At 43.0% G+C, this 21,119-nt stretch overlaps 1 protein-coding gene across 10 annotated transcripts in view; it reads left to right on the top strand.

Moving 5' to 3' along the window:
* Nucleotides 1–21,119, top strand: part of MTUS2 (microtubule associated scaffold protein 2) — a 588,550-nt gene that overhangs the window by 159,965 nt on the left and 407,466 nt on the right. For 6 of the 10 annotated variants that reach the window (XR_012016248.1, XM_072795616.1, XM_072795620.1 and 3 more), the window contains one exon: nt 453–589. The exons of the other annotated variants lie outside the window; for them this stretch is intronic. The gene's annotated coding sequence lies outside the window, so the exon portion shown is untranslated. The remainder of the gene's footprint in view (nt 1–452; nt 590–21,119) is intronic. 10 annotated transcript variants of the gene reach the window in all.

Raw genomic sequence — 21,119 nt, 5'->3', positions numbered from 1 at the left:
ACAGGTAGGGAACATTTCCATTATCACAGAAAGTTCTGTTGGACAGTGGTGTTCTAATCTAGAGCATTGTACAATTCTCTCATACATTTTATTTTTTTATTTATTTATTTATTTTATTTATTTATTTTTTATTGATGTTCAATTTACTAAAATACAGAATAACACCCAGTGCCCGTCACCCATTCACTCCCACCCCCCGCCCTCCTCCCCTTCTACCACCCCTAGTTCGTTTCCCAGAGTTAGCAGTCTTTACGTTCTGTCTCCCTTTCTGATATTTCCCACACATTTCTTTTCCCTTCCCTTATTTTCCCTTTCACTATTATTTATATTCCCCAAATGAATGAGAACATATAATGTTTGTCCTTCTCCGACTGACTTACTTCACTCAGCATAATACCCTCCAGTCTCTCATACATTTTAATGTGGAAATTATTATCTTCATTTTTTTTAAGATGGAGCTTGAGCTAAATAACTGGCCTGAAGTGACAGCTTATAAGTGACAGAGCGAGGAACTCAAACCTCATCTCTCAGACTCTCCTGGAGCCCCTGAGAACCCACTGTGTTTGGACTTGTCAGCCTATGGGTTGTGGTGAGTGATGAACATGCAGGGAGTCTTCCCTTGCTGTGGGCCAAGGATGGAAGCCCTGTAAAAAGGTAGAGAAGAGAGGAGAGAGAGGAGGACATGGGAGTTCCAGAAGGACTCAGCCTCTGATACTACCCAGTGCAGTACAGGGAATTAGGGTGTCTCTGGGATTTGGTGGCATGAGGTCATTGATCTTTGCCAGGGTGGACTCAGTGCAGTGAAAGGGAAATAAGTTGGATCTCAGGGCTCTAAGGGCTGAATGGGGGATAAGGGAGAGATGTGAAAGAGACAGGGGCATCTAGAGAGAGACTTGGGATCAAAGGACACAGGGTGTTTTTAGGGCCGAGGAGGCCTAACCCTATTGACAGACCGATATAAAGCCTGTCTGTAGAAGCCAGGCTAAGAGTAACTTCAAGGGGGCACAGTGAGGATGTTGGCAACCCTGGGGCCCATGCCCTATCTGAATGGGCAGCAATCAAACTACCCCAGGTGACTGTTACCAGGAGGCCATGTTAACTTTCCCTGCTGGATACCAGACATCTGGATTCATGTGTGAAGTGTCCGTAATTAATAAGCACGTAAAAATGTGATAACATTTTTTCTCTGATAAACACATATCCCATTGCTGAGAAATGTGAATGTACTTAATGATGTAATCTACCATATACCTAAAAATGGTTAAAATGGTAAATTTTATTGTATTTTTAAAAAAGATTTTATTTATTTATTCATGAGAGACAGAGAGAGAGAGAAGCAGAGACATAGGCAGAGGGGAAAGCAGGCTCCCTGCGGGGATCCTGATGCAGGATTTGTTTCCAAGACCCCAGGATCACAACCTGAGCTGAAGGCAGACACTCAACCACTGAGCCACCCAGGTATCCCCAAGTGGTAAATTTTATGTTTCGTGTATTTTACACACCCCTCACCGCAATGTCCCTAGGCTGTTTTGACACACAGGTTAGAGTTTGTGCCTTTTGGTCTAGGGAGATAGGTCAGTGGAGAGCAGTGGCTCTGTATCTTGACTGAACAATAGAATCCTAAAGCCCAGGCCATGCCCTGGAACAGTTAAATCAGAATATCTGGGGGAGGGACCCAGGCATGTTTCAAATGAACACGTGGTTTCTGTGTTCAACCAGCATTGAGAGCCTCCAGCATAGAAGATGCAAGAATTGTTGGATAAAGACCCTGAAGAGATAGGGATAGCCTAAGAGCCCAGGTAGAGGGGACTTCTCAGCTTCTAGGACTGTAGGCACAACAGTGAGGATGTGTGTGCACATTATGTGTAAGATTAGCAGCAATAGGCTCTTACTGTAAAAGGACAGAGATTTCTATTATGTCCAGAATGGGAGTTTAGCTCTTGCTTAACTTCTCCAGTTGCATAGTGGGATGAGAGATGAACCTGCCCAGCCACATTGTCCTGTGTCTTTATGTTCCTACAAGTCCCTCTGCCATCTTAGAAACTAGCTTTGTATAAATGTGTTGTAAAGCCTAAGTGTCACAGCTCTTCGTGACAACCTTTTAGAAGTCCCTTTACCTTTCAGTGTCTATCCCAAGAAGCTACAAATTCATCTTGGAGAAAATGGAAAATCAGAGAAAAGAATTTGTGAGCGAAGAGATGAATCAGGATAAAGATTGAAGTCTAAACATAGCCACTGACAGAGCTCTTAGTGAATGGAACAAATCCAAAGTATTTACTGAATTTGGACAGTTATTTCAAAAAAATATAATTATCACTTTATGTACAAGAACATTAAATGTCCGTTAATTATTAAACATTCGAAGAGTGCATTTGGAGTAGACAAAGACCTGAGGTGTTCCTCAGAGAAAGCATTTTTATTAAAGGGGAGTATATTTATATATACTAAAAATTAGAGAAGGTTTTGGATAATTCGGGTGGGTGGAGTTGAATTTACCCCCTGAATGAAATGTGATTTGATGTAAGCTGATGCTTAAAATGCTAGTTTAGTATGAGAAGCTCCTTTACAGCATGAAGATGTTGCTCATTCAGCTTGCCTTGTAATCAAAAGCAATTGTTTGTGGAACAGCTTTGCCGTACTTTGATTCAATTGGTTTTGGACCAGATTCTAATCAAGGGATGCAAATACTTTCTTGTCAACAGTTTCATCGGCTTAGATATGTCTGCGAGGGAGATTTATATTGATTCCCTGTAATTTAAGATGCTTTGTCAGGCACACGTTACAAAATTCTCGAGGCCAGGAGAGCATGGGAAGCTGGGGTTCTATGTGCTTGGGCTAGCTGCTGGTTTCAGAAGGAGTCAGGGAGACTCAGCAGCACAGGAAAATCCTTGCTTGATAGTTAAGGCCTCTGGGGATGAATTCTCATCTTGCCCCAGACCTAACCAGTGAAAAAAGCTTATGGAAATGAGACCAAGATAGTGACACCTTTTTAGAAAAGGGATAAAGGTAGGAGGAAATTTTAGGGAAGCACATACAATTCAGATATACAGCTAAGAAGTTTTTAAAAAATTTGAGGACACCTGGGCGGCTCAGTGGTTGAGCATCTGCCTTCAGCTCAGGGAGTGATCCCGGGGTCCTGGGATCGAGTCCCACATTGGGCTCCCCACAGGGAGCCTGCTTCTCCCTCTGCCTATGTCTCTGCCTCTCTAATGAGTAAATAAATAAAATCTTAAAAAAATTTTTTTGGTCTCATTAATGGAGTCTGTCACTAGCTTCTCATTCCCAAGAAAATAACCCCCAGCAAACTCTTAAGATGTGGATGAGGCTTAGTGGTGTTAGTGTCGGGTGATGGGTGATGGGTGATAGGTATGGAGGAATCAGTGAATTGGGGTCATCACATGATAATGGTTGGGTTGTGTGTCCCAGAGGCCTCTGTTTGGGTGCCCACAGGGACCAGACGGTCACCGTGCAAGGGTCTTACTGGGAGGATGAGGATGGGTGGTTGCCACCTTCCACCTTCTGTTGAGGGGACAGTATGAGGGTGAGGATGGATAGGCAGGGGAGCGGTACTACTCCCAAAGAGGGCTGCTATGCAAAGAGGGCCCCCCTCAGTGGGCCTTCTGTGTCCTGTTGCCTCATTTCCAATGTCAGTCAGAAATCTGGGTGATTTATGGAGAATTCCCTGATGGATGTTTGTTGATAAATGAGTTTATGTCATTACATTGTGAGAGTCAAATAAAACACCTCTGTAGGACAGAACTGGCCCCCTGCCCTGTTTCTTAACTAGGGGCTTGTGGAAGGAGGACACCAGGACCTTCTGCCCATGTGGCATTGTGAACCTATTGGGAGATGTCTGGTGGTTTGGGGCTTCACTGAGTGATTCATTCATTTGACACTTGTTGACTAACCATTCTGCAGGCACAAGGTGGGTTGGGAGCATGGGGATATCAGACAAGGAGATTATAGAGTTCTAGGGCTTTGGAAGGAACTGGTATGTTCGCAGAGTGATGTGTTTCTATGGGATTAGAGAAAGTCCATGTGGGAGAATGGAGGTATGGAGAAGGGGTATGATATTGGCAAGTAAAATAGTGGCTTGAGAGCAAGGGCTTTGTGGTTCAGGTTGTGCTGTGTGGGCAAAAGGGAACCCTCTGCAGAGAAATGACATGATCACATTCACATATTTCAAAGAAGCCTCTGGCTGGTGCTGGGCAGAGTTGCTGGACGAGACATGAGGCCTGGCCAGCAGTCAGCAGGTGAGCTGGTGCATGCTCAGTTTAAGGGATAGATTTAAAAATTGGATTTTGGTTCATTTAAGACTGCAACTATGTTAACATGTGCAGTTGGGTTTGGTGGGGCTGTTGGTCATATAGGAGAAGATGTAGTGAATGTGGCCAAGCCCCGTGTGTGAGCCAGACTTGCCTGTGCTATCTGGCACAAGCCAGGCAAGTGTTTTTACTTGACTTCTGAGTATATTTTCTCTGGTTTATATCTTTACAGGTCGTATAGCAGTTATGAAACTCAGCTGAGCCTCTTCATTTTCTGGCATTTTATCTTGACTCTTAGCCTTTCTCTTGCTTTGGTTGGTAGGAGATTCCATCTTAGCTAATTTTTTACATTTTCTTCCCTCCTTCCACTTTGTGCAAATGTCTCGGGGTTGGAGGTGGCACTCAGGCAGGAGGGACTTCCCTCTGGTCATGGGTCTTAAGTCCACAGCAGTCACCTCTGAGAAGCAGTAGAGTCTCTTTGGGTTAATCACTCTGTTCTCTGTCTTCTGCCCTGGGAACCTGTCAACCTAAGGGCTCAGCCCAGGTCCCACCAAGGGCTTCCTTCCCAGGGTCTGCTGGCTTTAGAGCAAGGCCAGACAGAGCCCACCCTCCTCCAGGAACCCAGCCCTCCCTCCTTCGCAGGCATGAGAAATTTACTTTGGGGAAGTCCTTTAGTCACCCATGCCCATTGGCTATAGTTCTCACTGGGGGCTTCTTCTTTGCCTGAAAACTCCTTCCGTCCGTGGGTTTAGGATTTGGAAACAGAAGCTAGGAAGGGAAGTGTCTTACAGGCAGCACTTGCTCTCCTCCTTCCAAGTTACAGACCTCTCCTGAGATAGGACAGCATGGAGCTGGTGACCTGCCCAGGGGAGGCAGGCAGAGAGGGAAAACCAAGGAAATAAATGATTATTTTGACAGATGTGTGTTCAGTGGCTTATGGATGTAACCATTTCCTTTTGGAACCTTTATTTTTTTTTTAAATTTTTTATTTATTTATGATAGGCACACAGTGAGAGAGAGGCAGAGACACAGGCAGAGGGAGAAGCAGGCTCCATGCACCAGGAGTCCGACGTGGGATTCGATCCCAGGTCTCCAGGATCGCGCCCTGGGCCAAAGGCAGGCGCTAAACCGCTGCGCCACCCAGGGATCCCCTTTTGGAACCTTTAGATCCAAAAGGGAGCAGATATGAGGACTGGGGAGGAGGGAGAAGAAGAGGGGAATTCAGGACCTGCCTGGCTGAGCAGCCTTTGCCAGCAGATGGGAGGGGAGGGGAGTGGTCAGAGGGGAAAGGAGATGGTTTCCACCTGCTGCTCATGGACAGGAATGGGGAGATTTCACCTTGGGGATGGATGCTCATTAGGAGTGCTGGTGTCCTGGGCTGCCTGCCCTAGTAAAGAGATTTCCTCCCCTTACCTCCCCCAGGGCTCATAGGAGGGGAATGCCCAGCTCTGAAGGACAGTGTTCATAGCTGTGCATGCTGCCTTGCTCTTTCCTTAAGGGTGAGAACAGGTTGTGAGCTCCAGTGGGAGGCGGGAGAGGAAGGCAGGCCTTGGCACAGCCTCCTCCATATGCAGGGAATGAAGAAAACTGGATGTTAGCAGCACTGAAAACAGTAAACAGATTCCATGCCTGTCACATTTCCAGGAAGGTGCTAATGGATATTTCTTTCATATTTGTATTTTCAGTAGTTCATAGCCACTCCCATTGCTTGGCTTGAGCCTGGATGGTTCTAGGACTCTGTCTGGCTGTCAGCCCCCCACCAACCCACCCGTGCGCCTCTGGGCCTTTGGAAGACTCTAGACCTGGCTGCTTTTATCACACTCCTGCTGCCCCAGCAGAGCACTTACCACACTGTGTGTGAAGCGTCAGCATTACTTGGTTAGTGGCCTCCATTCCCTTTAATGGCTGGAAGGTCCTTGAAAGTGGAGGTGGGGCATCTTGTTTTCTGTTTTATACCCAGTGCCTTGCACAGAGATGAGCAAGCTCTTTCACAGTGTTGGAGATTAGCTTTCTGACGAGGTGGCACTTGGCCTGAAGGTGACTTTGGCTACTTATGTTCTGGGTCCCATCTTCTCTTTCCTCCTCAGAGACCTCACACATCAGTGATCTCCTGTCTTTCTCTTTGATGGCTTCCTCCTGTCAGAATTTTTTTTTAAGATTTTATTTATTTATTCATGAGAGACACAGAGAGAGGCAGAGACATGGCAGAGGGAGAAGCAGGCTCCCTGTGGGGAGCCTGATGTGAGACTTGATCCCAGGATCCCGGGATCACGTCCTGAGCTGAAGGCAGACACTCAACCACTGAGCTACCCAGGTACCCTCTAACAATGTACTTGATGCTAAACCCAATGGAACATTTTCAGGACTTATTTACTTAGCTTATGGGAAGTATCTGACACTGGTGCATGCTCTTCTTACAAATGCTGACTTCATTCTCCTGTGTTCCCCACAGCCCTCCAGCTGTTCTTTCTCAGTCTCCTTTGCGGACTTCTCTTCCCCTTCAAGAGTTCAGTTCTGAGCCTTCTTCTCTTTTCCTACTCCAGGCTCATCCTGGGTGGCTTTGCTGATTTCCATATTTAAATAACCTTCTGCAAACTGAAGACTTCCAAATACATGTTTCCAGTCAGTATTTCCTATCACCAGATTCCATACGACCACTCAACTTCCAGCACGTTGACTTGAGGATCTCCCACACTTGGCCTCCTCATGTCATACCCAGCCAGTCCTGCTGCTGAGTTTCCTATCAGGCTGATGGGCACTGCCCTCTTGGATACCCATTCAGTCATGTCAAGACCCACAGCTCATCCCTGACCTCAGATCCGAGCATCACCAATTTTTGATGTTTGACCTCCTAAATGGCCACGAATCTGCCCTCTCCTCCTTTTCTCAGCTATCACTGTCCTCTTCCATGCTCTTCCAAAATGTCTCTCCTCCTTGCCATGCTCATTCAATCCAGTCTCAGGCTGCAGCTGGAGCTGCCTTCCCAAAATGCACCCTGGGGTGTGCCCCGGCTCTGCTGAACACCCATCACCAGCTTTCCGTGGCCCTTAGGGTAGGATCAGGCCGCTTAATATGGGGACCAGACCCTTGCCCAAATGCACATATTCATCTCTCATTTCCTTTCATAGTCTTTGCTTGGGACACTGAACGGTGTTCAATTCCTGAAAAACTGCTTTCTTACCTCTGAGCCTTTGCCCATGCTTTAATTTCTTTCTGGATACTCGTCATGAGGCCTTTGGCTTTTACTCTGAGTGGGATGAAAAGCCGTTGGAGAGGTTTGAAGGAAGGGGTGACACAATCTAATTTGTATTTTAAGTCTCTCTCTGGGGTGCCTGGGTGGCTCAGGTGGTTGGGTGTCTGCCTTCAGCTCAGGTTATGATCCTGGGGTCCTGGGGTCAAGTCCCACATGGGGCTCCCTGCTCAGCGGGGAGCCTACTACTTCCTTTCTCTCTGCCTACTGCTTCCCCTGCTTGTGCTCTCTCTCTCTCTCTGTAAAATAAATAAAATCTTAAAAAGTCTACCTTTGTTTGCAGGGTTGAGATTAGACTGTAGGGCATGATTTGGGAGACCTTGTACGAGGCTGTTCTAGAGATCTCATTGACAGAAGACAGTGGTTCAGGTTGAGGGTGGCTGTGGAGGTGGGGTGAGGTGATCAGATGCTGGAACTGTTTTTGAAGGGATTCTTGACAGAACTGGATGACAGAGGTGTCTGCATGTTACCTGTCCTAAGTCAACTGGATGGATGCACTTGCTGTCAATGAATGTGCAGGCAGATGGTGAGTGGAGCAGATATGGACAGAGTGGTGGGGTTGGATGGGAAGAGAAGCAGCTTAGTTTTGGGTGTGCTGAACTTGAGATGTGTTGGATGCCTCTGTGGGTGTGGCAGGCAGAATAATGGACCCAAGGATGCTTATGTCAGAAGGTACTCTGCAGATGTGATTAAGTCAAGAATGCTGAGGTGGGGAGGCTATCCTGGGTTATGCAGGTAGGCCCAGTGTCATCACAAGGGTCCATGTAGGAGGGAGGTGGGCATGCCAGTCAAGGAGAGAGCTGTGATGACCAAAGCAGAGGTTGGGCGAATTGCTCAGAAGGTGGAAGAAGGTGACACAAGTCAAGCAATGCAGGTGGCCTTGTACATTTTCTGAAATCCATTTTCCAGCTTCTAGCTGGAGAAGCCAAGATAAATAGATTCTGTCTTGGAGTTTCTGGAAGGAGCACAGCTCTTGCTGACACTTTGATTCTATCCTGCAAGACTCTGACCTCTAGAACTGCAAGATAATAAATTTGTGTGTTGTTTTAAGCCACTAAGTTATACTTTGCTTCAGAAGCAGTATGAAACTAGTACAGTGCAGATGTGGAGGAGATATCCTTTCTGTCTTTCTCCTTTCCTCTCCTCTCCTCTCCTCTCCTCTCCTCTCCTCTCCTCTCCTCTCCTCTCCTCTCCTCTCCTCTCCTCTCCTCTCCTCTCCTCTCCTCTCCTTTCCTTTCCTTTCCTTCTCTCTCTCTCTCCTAAGATTTTATTTATTCATGAGAGAGAGAGAGAGAGAGAGCGCAAAGGAAAGCTAGAGGGAGCCCAAGCAAGAGGCAAGGAGAGGGAGAAGCGGCACCCCGGCCAAGCAGGGAATCTGATGCGGGACTGGGATCATGACCTGAGCTGAAGGCAACTGCCTAAATGACTGAGCCACCCAGGTGCCCCTGAGTAGATAGCCTTCTATAAAATTTGAGGCTTAAGGATTCTTGCCTTTCCGACCTTTAGCTGTCACTCATTGCTAGTCAAACCCTAGCCTAACTTGGATGCCCATTTGGCATCCTCAGCTGTCCTGAACAGTAAAAATCCAAGAATAATTTTTTTAGCGAGTAAGCTGAATAGATTCCACAAAATCTACAGGGTAAGTTTCCTGCCTATCATTGGAAGATAGGCATGCCTACAGCATAGTCAATAGGTAGTGTACCCATTTTGCTTTATACAGAACTTTAATATCTACTACAACATGGCTGCAGATTGTAGAAAACTAGGAAAAAAGTCATATTCTGAAGAAGGAATGGTGAAAGCTGCAAGACATTTTTAAGTTGTAGTAGGGAAGGGTGCAGAAAAAAATAAAGAGACAGTTGTATTGGAGATGATAGTTTAGGGGCAAACAAATCTTTAAACCACAGTGGTTAACACGATGACATTACCCCAATGACTGATGTTCATTTAAAATGACCAAGTCTACATGGAAATACTAAATTATTTTTGATGCACTTTAAGAAACTTTAAGAAAGTAGGAAATTTTACACTATATTTTATAAGCCATTAACATAATTCAAACTTTCATGTGCATTGGCTCTTAGATGTGCCTCAATTGCTAGAAAATTAACTTATGTGGAAAACCTAGTTCCCCAGTGATGGCGAGTAATAAGTGTCACTGAATTTTGGCTCTGGATAAATTCACAAACAGTAAGGCAAGTAAGCAAGATATTTAAAGATTAGGTTCTAATTGTGCATGGACCCTGCTGTAAAAGCCTTTCCCTACATAATTGCAAATACTTAAAAGCAGAGTGATGGTAGCTCAAGAAGAACAACATACTAGAGGTTCACTCCCCTTATCAGACCCAGAGCAACAGCTTTGCTATAGCAATTGGGATGGAGAGGATTTTTTTTTCTTTAAATTTCTTCAAACAATCATACTCTGCTCCCTGAGTACCTGGCATTTTTTTTTAAAGTCCTTTTCATATACTTGCTAATTTAATTCTCATAACAGCGACTCTGAGTTAGGTACTGTCATTGTTTCCATTTTACAGATGACAGACTGAGGCACAGAGAGATTAAGTAACTCAGGTTCACCCAGCTGGTCAACCTAGATTCAGATCCAGAGAGTCTGGGTCCAGAGTTGATGCTCTTAACCTTGCTCTGAGCTGGCCTTCCTGGATCTTTTTCAGCTAGCTTTTGGTTTGCCTGTCTCACGTGCTTCTGCCCCTCTTCCATGAAGTTCATGCAGAAGGAGTTCATAGGATTTGTCTTTAATGCTTTCTGTCCAGTTCAAGTCCCCATCGTTTGCCTGGCCTGGGCCACCTGTTGACTCTGCCCCTGTTGTTTCTGGGGTGCAATCCAGTTTCTGCAGGACTGCCTAACTTGGTTTCATTCTTCTTGTTCAAAATTATGCCAGAGTTTCTCCTCCCCTATAGCCTAGTATGGTATTTGTATCATTCTAGACTCCTGGATGTAAGCAAGATACATCCACTGTGGTGGCTTTGAGCAGCAAAGGAAGGGTACAGGTGAAGTCTGGGCAGGGCGGGCAGGGGCAGGGAGAGCAAGCCAGGCAGGCTGCTTTTGCTACCCCTGCCATTGCCCAGGCACCACCTCTGCTCCTGCAGCTGCTACTCACAGGGCTATCACACACACACACACACACACACACAGTCTTAATTGAAAAAGTATCCATGAAACAATACTTACTTACCCATGGCTATAATAACTCATTTTTTTCTATTACATTCTCATTTTTTAAAATGTGGGTCATGACTTTGTCAATTGATTCCACTTAAAAAATCTCACCCTATTGTGTTTTCTCTGCAGTGTATTCAAAATACAGCTGTTGAATAGATTTATGCACAAAATGCTTATTTATATACTAGACCTTTTTTTTACAGTTCTTTAAATGACTGTCACGTAGATCCTGGAAAAATAGCATGTATTACCTTGACACCAAAATAGGCAAAAAAAAAAAAAAAAAGAAGAAGAAGAAGTATGAATCTGCTGTATAGTTTCCAAACAATATCCAATTGTATCATCAGAAACTACCCAATATAATAGTTCAGAATGTTTGTGTATACAGCTTTCCAGGAAAGTTTAAATCTAGGACAGTTGCTAGAAAGTAACAGGGTTTTAATTTCTCATGCCTATTAATAAACAGGAATGTTCATTTCAGCAGGTATAACTGGGAACCTGCCCTGGATGAGGCCATTTGCTGGGGGTTTGAAGTATATAGAGATGACCTGTGCAAGGCTTGTGGTCTCAAGGAGATGAAACCATAGTAGAGAAGAAAAGAGAAGTGATGTAGAAAATAGTTATACCAAGTAGAAAGAGATCTAGGTCCTGAGAAAGGAATACAGAAAATGCATAGGGGACTCAGAGGAATGTCTGGTTCCTGCTAGAGAGTCTGAGAATAGAGGAATTGGAGTTCAGAGGGTAAGAGAGGAATCTCCCTGTCACCTGGTAGGTGCCCTGGTACAGTTGATGAAGTCATGGGGATGGTACAGGCTCGCAAACCAGAAAGGGGAAGGGCCTCCCTGCAGTGAAGATTCCCAGCTTTGCCTGTTCCTAGCACCTGTGTGGGCCTAGAGGGATGTGGGAGTTCGGAGGGTAGGGGGGAGTGCCAAGCCCAGCATCCAGAGTGGGGTTACAGTTCACAGACATGGCCTGGAGGGCAGTGCTTGCCCATTCCCCCCATCAGAAATCACGGATTTTATCTATGATTCACGAAAGTTTGTTTGAGTACCTATTACTCGAAAAGTCTGATAAAGGGATCTACAAATGCTGAAAGGCAAGAATCCTGCTCTCCAGAGCACCCAGGTCTTGTGAACAAAGTGGGGTGGGGAGGTGTGGGAGGTGGAGCACATACAGAAATAACTATTCACAATAAGGGATAGGTTCTGTGAGCAGGGCACAGTCAGAAAATGTAGGCCCATCGCCTCTAGCCACAACCAAGTAGGGAACTCAGCTTTGACAGGTGCACACAGGACATATTATGGTCTAAATGTTACAGTTACCACCCTGCTTCTTCCTAACCAAACTTAGCCTAGTGCTTAGTACATAGTATTCATCAGAGTACTCCCAGGTACTTTGAGACTCTTGGTAAGCACAGAATCTGCTCTCTAGGAATGTGCACCATGGAGACAAGTGTTGAAAAAGAATGATATTATGTCCTCTTTTCTTTCAAAATGAAATTATTTCTGTGTCCTGGCAGATGGCCCATAGTGCCAGTTCTTGTCTTATCTGATCATAGCCAATTATTTCAGAAATTAGAGTCTGTCTAAAGGACACTTCCATGTGCCTTACTATACAGGGAGCTAGTCTCTGGGAATGGAAACTTAATGTTCATTCTGTGTGGATGGGCTATGTAAGTTCTAGAGCAGGGAACAGAATGACAGCATAGCCAGAGGGTAGGTGGAGGTGGGAGCAGCTCTAGAACTGATTTAGAATGGGCAGAGAGGGGAGAGCAAGGGGAATGGGGAGAATGCTCAGAGCTGCTGCAAAAGTTAGGTGTGAACCCGGGGCATTCTGCCCAGGTGCTGATAGGAATAAGCAAGAGCAAACCAGACCTAAACAACTTCTTGTACCTATGGGCATTACCTTTTCTGTTGCCTAGTCAACCGTATAGTAATGAGGTTGTACGTATTTTTTTTAATGCAGTGTAGTAATAGTATCATTTATTTAATATCTACCACATGTGTTACATATCATACTTACAGCCTCCCAAGAACCTGCTACTACAAGCTGCTATTTTAGGCTACACTGAAATGCAGTTGAGGAAACAGGCTGAAATTGGTGAGTAATGACATAGCCAGAGGATGGCAGGTGCCGATTCAAAGCACAGCATGCATACTCCAGAGGACCTATTACTTGTTCCAGAGGACCTGAGTTCGGTTTGTGGTGGTCACATGGCAATCTGACAATAGGCAGATATTATCTTTGTAAATAATGATTCTAGGTAGCATGATGTCTGATAGAACATCCTGGTAATTTGGAGACATTCTGAGTTGCCACTTTACAGGCAGCTGGAAAATCTTAAAACTTGATTTAGCTGTATCAGAATCTATTACTCTCATCTCTAATTGAGACTTCCTTAAATAAGCTGAACATTCCTTCAAAATCTGCCTGTTGAGCTCAGACGCAGAAGGAATGCCCTCTCAATTCACCTGTTCAGGTCACTAGTGAATCTGGGGTATGCTGTTCTCTGAACAAGCCAGAATTATGAGTGTTTTTCCTCCTGCTGACTCAGCTCCAGCTTTAGCTGTCTTGTCATTTCAGTAAGAACAGCCAATCTGTTGGTTTCTGGGCTCCAGTGGAGTGAGATCGCCTTAGATCACTTAATTTTAAATTTAGATTAAAACTGAAAAGTCACTCTGTGGATCTTTTTAATGAGTATATAACTTTAGCTCTTTATTAAAATGTTCCAAATCTTCACACTTGGCTTCAATTTTGTTTAAATATTCCATAAGGAATCTGTGGTTTAATTTTTTTTAAACTTTCATTATAGTGATAAAAAGCTTATAACAAGAAACTGCATTCCTCTGCCCACCTTCTCTATTTCAAACCCTACTCCATAGAGGCAACAGATTTCAAATCATTTTGTGGTTTCTTCTGATCCCTGGCCCCACCATTGTCTGAATATTCTCTACTTTTGGGTCTTTTTTGGGTATCATCCATTGAGTTCTCCACATGGCAGTGGGGAGTTCAGACTCCCATGCTTTTCCTTTTCCCAGCCTTCTGAAATTTGGGTAAATCAGTAGTAACTCTGTACATGAATACCAGTAATTTACTGATGATCCCATTCATGTACTATGACTAATCATTTATTTCCTCATGTAGCCCCCTCAGATTAATACCTGTCATATGGGGGCATTGCCAGTTATTGTCCAACAACCATGTCCTCTTCCTTCTTGCTGGCTAGAGCCTGATTTTGTTTTGATGTCTGCACCTTTGCACTTGACTCAATAATTTCTGATATGGCCAACCCAGTCACCATGGCCCACTGCCCCTGCCCTGCAAGAGATAGCCTGTAGGGATTATTTCTGGGGAAAGTTTCTTTGTTCTTAGACAAAGAAGAAACAGCCTCCTCCGTCAGTTGGAGAAAATAATTCTAAGCTGCAGAATGCTTAGTAAACATAAATATCCAACACAACAGGGACACCAGTTGTGTTTTTCTTCCATGATCTACCTCCTATACCCATGTATTCTTCTGCTCCAGTCCAAACCAGTTTATCTCTGGGCCCTGGGTACCCTTCTCTTCTTGGGGCTTTCTTTTGGTCTCCCTCTCCTAGACCCCTGTCATCTTCACTTAAATATTCATTTTTCAGAAACATATTCCTTAGAGGCTTGAGAAATATATGTATTTGAATTATTGCACATTTGAAAATTAATTTTTTCTGTACTCACAATTGATTTGATAGTTTAGCAGGATATAGAATTCTAAGTAAAATCGTGATTGCTTGGAGTGTTAACATTGCTCCCCTGACTTTAGATATTTGTTATTGCTGTTTGGAAATCCATTGCCAGTATGATTCCTTTTATCCACAATCTAGTTTATCTTTCTGGAACTGCTCTTTATTTCTGGGGCACTAAAATTACATGATACTGTGCCTTGCCACATGCCAACTTTTATTTTCTAGGCTGCTATTGAGCCCTTCTAAACTTGTGCTTTTAGTGCTGAGAATTTTCTTGTTCTGTTTTTTTTTTTTTTGATAATTTACACCTTTGTTGGCTTTTCCTTTTTGTGTTCTAATTTCTGAGAGATTTCTGAGATTTTATCTTTAAAGCCTTATATTAATTTTTACATTTTAATTTTAATTGTCATATTTTTCATTTCTGTGAGCTCTTGTTCTCTGTCCCTTTCTTGTTTTATAGGGACTCATATCTGAGAGGGAATTAATTAGAACTTTGAGATGTTTTCTTCTGTGCTCCATTTGGTGAATGGATAAAGAAATTGTGGTACAGCTCATACAGTGGACTACCACTCAGCAATGAAAAAGTACAGACTATTGATACATGTAATAATGTGGACACATCTAGAATGCAATATGCATTCTACATGAATAACCATATTTGTATAATCACAACAAATTATATTAATAAAATACTATTATTAATAATACAGCAATGATGCTGTTGTCTACATTCATCCATATTAAAAGTGAAGGAACCCAGACTTCAAAGCTACAGGCTTTGTGACTACATTGTATAAGATTTTGGAAAAGGCAAAACTATGGGGATGGAGAATAGATCAGTATTGGTGGTGGAGGAGCTGAATACAAAGGGGTGACATGAGAGAATTTTGGGTCATACAACTGTTCTGTATTCTGATTGTGTTGGTGACTACTCTTGTGCATTTGTCAAAACTCAGAACTATGCACCCAGAAGTGGATTTTATTTATGTAAATTAAAACAAATTTTTAAAGGCTTTTATTCTCTTTTTGGTATTTTTTAAATGCTTTGTCTTTTTTATTGTATGCTTTCTTATATATTTGTTAATTCTTAGCTTCTTCTTCATATTAGGAATGGGATTGGCATCTGGAGCCGTGCATTATGTGTTATATGCCTTTGCTGTAGCTGAGGTGTTGAGTTCATGGGGATGAAAACCTATAATATGTTTCCAAATTTGGATGCGAGCACACACATGCATGGGATGCCAAGCAAAGAAGTAGTAAATCACTGCTTCCTAAATTTGCTACTTCAGTGTCCTTTAGGTTTTCCTTTTCTTTCTCTTGTCTTTTCTCCTCTAGCATCCTTGGACTCAAAATCTGTCTCTTGTTAGGGAATAGAGAATTTGTATCAATTGTCCATATTACTTTATTCTTTTCTCATTAACCAGATGACCTATCATAGAGAGGAAGGACCACTGTCCTTCCCTCTTTCCTGACAGGTTCTCAGGCTGCAGAGCTTCCCCTCTTTGGGCTAGTGCCATCTAACTTCTTTCCCTTGGAATTAGGCAGGTCACGACCATCAGCTTTCAGGAACTCTGTGTCCAGCATGTCTTCGTGGTCAGGAAGCTGCTGGGGAGAGGTAGAGGTTTTCTTCTGATTTGCTCATGGCATCACAACTCCTATTGAGGTCAGAGAGTGTTCCCATAGAGAGTAGTGTCAAACAGATTTTTTGTTTCTCCTCCCCTTTAGAGCTCTCTCCACACTTTAGTTAGGAAGGGTCCCTACCAGTAAACCTGGAGCAAATTTCTGTGTTCAGGGGGAGACTAGTCTGTGTGTAAACTTTCTAGTCCCAGAAATTGGATGGAGGACTGTTTGGGTCACTCCTGCAGCCTTGGAGAGCTGCCTGGGTCAGAGGAAAAGTCCCCAGGGACACAAAGGTCAGGAGCCTTCCTGGAAGCTGTCAGAACCATGCATCAGGGAGGGCAAATTAACACATCACTCCTTGGGGATCCCTGGGTGGCTGGCTCAGTGGTTTAGCACCTGCCTTTGGCCCAGGGCATGATCCTGGAGTCCCAGGATCGAGTCCCACATCGGGCTCCTTGCATGGAGCCTGCTTCTCCCTCTGCCTGTGTCTCTACCTGTCTCTCTTTCTCTGTGTCTCCCATGAATAAATAAATAAAATCTTTAAAAAAGTAACACGTCACTCCCTTTTCCCTTGCCACACAGATCAAACATATAAGAGGATGTAATTGTGAATCAATAAGTAGTTTCTTGGCAGTTTTATTTGAAAGATAAACATGAAACTTAACAGCATTTCTTTGAGAGTCTTTGATTAAAATAGATTTGGGGGTATATTGTGTTATTTAACAGTGCATTTCTAAATTGTGACTTTAGATCTTTAAAACATGCCCATTAAAATTCTGCTTATTCAAGTTTGTTCTTTCTGGGAATGTTTGATTTTTGTTGCTTATGAAATTTGTCTGTTTTGATCATTAGGATGCATGAAGCCTGTGCCTTATCCCAGAAATGCTAGCAAGTCAGTTTTCCAGCCTGGGATTATAGGTTGGGTGCTATTCAAATGCATACTGACATGGTACTCATTAAGAAAGAAATCTCGAATTTTGGGGGGAATAGAAGTATCTTCTTTTTTATTCTTCAAGTTCTAAGGAAATGGGAGATTCCTATAAGTCAACTAAAGCAATATTATTCCTTTATCTCAATTGTATAGGAAAAACTACTCCTTTTCCCCTGTGTATATTCATTTATTTCTCTTGCATGTTTTTGGGCTAAATTGGTTCAAAACTAAGTGATATATTCTTTCCTTTTCTGTTTATGTTCATGTCTCTATCTCTTCTTTAAAGATAAAGACATTCCAAGCATGGTGATCCAAAATGCCTTGCTCATTAACATAGTATAATTAATGAAAATGCAGAGACATCAAACAAAAAGCCCTGGGCATGAAAGTAAATATACCTTCTTGTTCAGTTGGAGGCTTTTGCAGTCACCATGCAGTTGATTTATTTGCTTTCTGGTTGTTTGCAAACTTTTTTTTGCTTGGGCTGCACCAGGGTGTTAAATTTTTAGCTTCATCATTCTAGCTAACTAGTTTATATGACAGAAGATAGGTTATGTGCTTCTGATGAAAGAAAAAATCACATTCCAGAAAGAAAACAATTTGAAAGAGTCCATTTTTAGTGACCTGGTACAGGGTTTTGAGTTGGAGGTGAGTCTCACTTTATCCCTGATGATGGTAGAAAGAATTCCTGCTTCCTTTCAGATAGCAGACAATCCAAGGTTTACAGCCTGTAGTCCTGCAGATAAATGAGGGTCATGTGCCATACCCATCATGAATGCTGACGTCCATTCTCAGGGCCTAAACACACACAGAACAGAAGAGAGTCAAGGATGTACAGCTCAAGTGTGCTTACTGTGTTGAAATAAACTCATTTGGAGAAGCTGGGTTGAGTGGAGCCTAACAGAGGAGTTTGAGGAAGTATTTGTACTGCCTTCTCAGCTTGAGTGAAGTCAGACCCTCCGAACCTCCCTACATGAGTCAGCCTCCAGTGTACCTGCTCAGGTAGATTTAAGGATTCTTCTGTAACTGCTTGGCCCATCATCCACATTATAGAAGCCATAAGACTAGTGGTAGGAAAGAAAGGAGGAAGTGGGTTTGTCAAGAATATTCACACGTAAGGTATTTGGTTAGAAATGGAGCACGAAATACATGAGGAATATCCCAGTGTTGCATCAGTATTTGGGCAGGTAAATAAGAAAAGATGCTCTAAGAGTAGGTCCTCAGGTGCCAGACAGGTGGCATAGGCAGTGAATCAACCAGGTGTGAGTTAAAAGGCCACATAGCCACTGGAGAAGGAGAAAGCACATGCCTTGCAAGCATACAGTTGAACTCAGTTTTTAAAATACCCCTCCAACAAGGCTGACTGGGCCCTTGTGATGCCAGTGGAAATGCCCATATGTAAATACATTCCATTTTCTTAAATCAAAAAGTATTTTATTTCATCTAGATTTAATGTCCGTGTCTCTCTTTTTAGTCTCCTATTAATAAATACAAGCACGTAATAATGTTGGAAGAGTTTGGATCTTGTTTAGTATTTTGTAGATAGAATATTAGTCTTCAATATATCAGTTTTTCTCAGTGGCCTCAAAGAATGGCAGAGAATTTATCACCAACTCTTGACAGATTCAGTTGCTCTTCCTACCTTTTGAAATTGTCAGTCTTTTAAACTAAATGACAACATTTTCTTCTTTCACCAGAACAGATAAGTCCCAGTTTTTCTGGTAAGTAGATATGAGATCCATCGATAATCCCCATGCCTCATTTCAGCTGTTTGTCCCTTTTCCCCACAAAATCCTTTTTGGAACAAGCAGTTTTGAATTTCATAGAAGCGTTTTTTCCTACCTTTTTTTTTTTTAGACTTGGAATTCTTTTCTTTTATTTTATCTAAATTCAATTAATTGACATATAGTGTATTACTAGTTTCAGAGGTAGAGTTCAGTGATTCATCAGTTGCATATAACACCCAGTGTTCATTACATCATGTGCTGTCCTTAATGCCCATAACCCAGTTACCCCATCCTCCCACCCTGACCCCTCTAGCAACCCTCAGTTTGTTTCCTCTGGTTAAGAGTCTCTTATGGTTTGTCTCCCTCTTTGATTTCATCTTATTTTATTTTTCCCTCCCCTCCCCTATGATCCTTTGTTTTGTTTCTTAAATTCTACATATGAGTGAAATCATATGATAATTGTCTTTCTCTGATTGACTTATGTCACTTAGCATAATACCCTGTAGTTCCGTCTATGTTGTTGCAAATGGCAAGATTTCATTTTTTTGATGGCTGAGTAATATTCCATTTTATATATAGACCTCATCTTCTTTTTCCATTTATCTATTGATGGACATTTGGGCTCTTTCCATAGTGGAAGGGCTATTGTGAACATTGTCGCTATAAACATTGGGATGCAGTGTCCTTTCAAATCACTATGTTTGTATCTTTCGGATAAATATTTAGTAGCGCAATTGCTAAGAGGCTTCTTTTTCTTAGCCTTTCACCACTGGGGGGAAAACAGGTAAAGACATGGTAGGAACTGGGTCATTGGGGAAAAATGGGGGGGAACATGTGACCCCAGCAACACCTACAAATCCTAAACCAGGCCTTGAATGCTGCAACAATTTCTGGTGCATGTGAGTGTCTAGTGGCCGGCTGGAGTCTTTGTCAGACTGTCTACACATGGACACACATACACACACACACACACACACACACACACACACACAACATACATGGACACATTCATAAATTGCAACAAGGGGCAAAGATCTAATTTTCCCAGCCCCTCATTATAATTTCCTTCTTGCTGTTATGTGGTGATTAGAATTTGTTTTTAACAGCATATTTTATTACACCCTGCCTTGCTTTTATTACTACAGTTATTAGCTGTGTATACAGTATATCTCCTTTCCCTCAGGAGATGGCAGTTTCTTTGAGGATTAGGACCTTTCTTTTACTTATCTTTTATTTTCTATTGTTTATTCTCTCTTTTTTTTTAAAATCAGTTGATGTTCAGTCAGTTGGCTGTGTCTCAGAGCCCTTTGAATCCTGTGTCCACATTACCTTTCTTCTCTCACCTTCCTTTTTTAAATTTTTTTTTTATTTTTTTTATTTTTTTCTCTCACCTTCCTAATGTGAGAGGCTGTTTCTGGGAGGCTGTAGAAGGTGGCTGAGTGCTAGTCTGGCCATGGGGAGCCAGGCCCCTGTGCTGTGACAGCTCTCTGCTGGTGGACTTGGACCACGTCTCTCTGGATTGCAGCTTCCTCATGTAAAATGAGAGGCTTGAACTAATTAATGTCTCTATTTCTTTCCATCTTGAATACTTAGTGATATTCTGTGATGGATATATGCTCAACAAGGCATTACCCAGAGAGCTAAGTATGTTGGGAAGAATTCCATTTAGCCACCATATATTAATTAACTCAACGGTACTTATTGAATGCCTACAGTGTGTTGACACTGTCATGGTCAATGGAGATTAGTGGCTAGTAGGGCAGATATGGTCCTTAGTCTCATAGAGCTTATGTCCCGTTGGGAGAGGAAGACAATGAACAAATGAACACAGAGAATAACTAATAAAGGCTGTGGAAGAATCAAGGACTATGGCTGGGGGCAGAGGATGAACCTCAAAGAAAGCCTGTCTGGTCAGGGCTCATTTAAGACCAACCAGATATGTAAGAAGGGTCCAGCCATGTGGAGAGCCAGGAATGGAGTGTGCAAGCAGTGAAGAGCAATGCAGAGCCTGTGGACAGGCTGCCAGGGGAGGAGTATGGGGGCTGGGAGAGGTTTCTCAGGGCTACACAGGTCTAAGTGAGGAGGTCATGGGAGGGTTTGTGGCAGTGAAATGACTATTCATATGCCAACACATCACTCTGGATGCTTTGTGAAGGGGAAACAGCTCATTAGAGAAGCAAGATTGGAAGCCAGGAGATCTGATAGGAGATTTGTAAGTGGCTTATGTGGGAGATGATGTGGTAGCAGAGAGGGAGAAAAGTGGATGGGCTGGTGATGGCTTTGGGAAGTCCATCTGATAGCCCTCGCTGATGGATAGGGTGTGAGTCAAAGGAAAGGACCAAGGAAGCTTTTAGGTTTCTAGCTTTGGTGATGAGATAGATGATGGCACTAATAATTATGAAAGGGAAAGCTTGGGATGGCTGGGAA

This window comes from Canis lupus, chromosome 24 (genome assembly GCF_048164855.1).
Source record: "Canis lupus baileyi chromosome 24, mCanLup2.hap1, whole genome shotgun sequence".
NCBI classification, from domain to species: Eukaryota; Metazoa; Chordata; class Mammalia; order Carnivora; family Canidae; genus Canis; species Canis lupus.
The sequence above is the reverse complement of the archived record's forward strand: the minus strand, read 5'-3'. Positions and strand labels throughout refer to the sequence as shown.